General features: G+C 43.6%; 1 pseudogene; it reads right to left on the reverse strand.

Annotated features, from left to right (window-relative positions):
• Positions 1-607: 607 nt before the first annotated feature.
• LOC127485253 (phosphatidylinositol N-acetylglucosaminyltransferase subunit Y-like) lies at positions 608-1,090 on the reverse strand (annotated as a pseudogene).
• Between the last annotated feature and the right edge of the window lie 211 nt (positions 1,091-1,301).

Genomic DNA, 1,301 nt, shown 5'->3' on the forward strand with positions numbered 1-1,301 from the left:
TGAGAACGCTAGGCCTGGGCCATGATGCCAGACCCATTTCACTCCCTGGGCACTGAGCGGGAGCCTGCGTGTGAGCAGCACCTGGCCCGGGGGTGTGGCTGACCACATCTGTGTGGTGGGGGGTAGGGCCTGAGGTTGAGCTCTGGGGCTCAGATAGCAAGACTAGAGAGGGAGGCCCGTTCCACAGGTGGGGCTTTTCTCGGCTCTAGGGTGGAGCTCCGGGAAGCACAGCAGCTCCAGGTGTGAATGGCTGCTCCTTGTCCAGTGGCCAGCTCCTGCTTGTGGTCTGCCTTTGACATCTTCCCTTGCACACGTGGCAAGAATGGAGGTCCAGGAAGGTACGTGGCTGCTGACTTAAACTACGCTGATTTCCGAAGTCAATTTTGGGAAAATTGGCATGTTTTTCAAGTTAATTCTTCCTCTTTGAAAGTGGCATAGCTCTCCATGGGTTGGTTCTTTCTTCAGGCTATTTAAATTTTAATTATCATGAAAGGTTATGGGTTCTGTTTACTCCCAGACATTGTGTATACTTAGTTGCTTTTGTTTGCTTTCCTAGAAAACATGTTATTTAAGTACTGAACAGAATGGTTTCTCAGCCTTTGTTTTTCATGACCTTGACTGCCTTGAAGGTGAAGTCATTATTTCATAGAATGTTGTAAAATGTTCTTCAGACTGCTTTGATAGATAGAAGATTAGATTCAGGTTATTCTTTTTTATTTTTTAACCACAGTGTCAGAGAAATTGCATTGTGTTCTTGTCATTGCATCAAGATGAACATGATAATTGGTTTTCTCAATTAGTGAGCTCCAGTATTTCTACCAAGGAGAACTTTAAGAGATGAATGCCTGACATGTCATGAATTTGTATACCACCTTGACTCTGGTTGCCTTAGCTAGGCCTGAAGAGTTTAATGCCCATCCAAGTCTAAAGGTGCAAGAACACATGGACTGCTATGGGATTTGACAGGAACAAACTGTAGAAGCAGAGGCTGGTGGTACTGAGATAGCCTGTGGGACATTTTCTTCCCCCTAAGTCCAGCTGGAGAAGTCAGTGGAATAAGAACTATCAGCATAAGAAGAGACAGAAACATTCTCTTGAACTTATTACCTGTCAGCTTGTTTTAAAAGGAATATGGTATTGAGAAAATGTAGGTGTGTTTTTTAAAAATTATGATCTATTGCTGCTCTGTTTATTTATTTTTTGGGTTGTCCTTGCTGCCTGTGGCATGAAGTTAGGAATCCTGTCAGTGATTGGATAGGCTTTTCTCAGCATTCATTACTCATGTCATTGATTAATGCTTC

Source organism: Oryctolagus cuniculus (assembly GCF_964237555.1).
Source record: "Oryctolagus cuniculus chromosome 16 unlocalized genomic scaffold, mOryCun1.1 SUPER_16_unloc_1, whole genome shotgun sequence".
NCBI lineage: Eukaryota > Metazoa > Chordata > Mammalia > Lagomorpha > Leporidae > Oryctolagus > Oryctolagus cuniculus.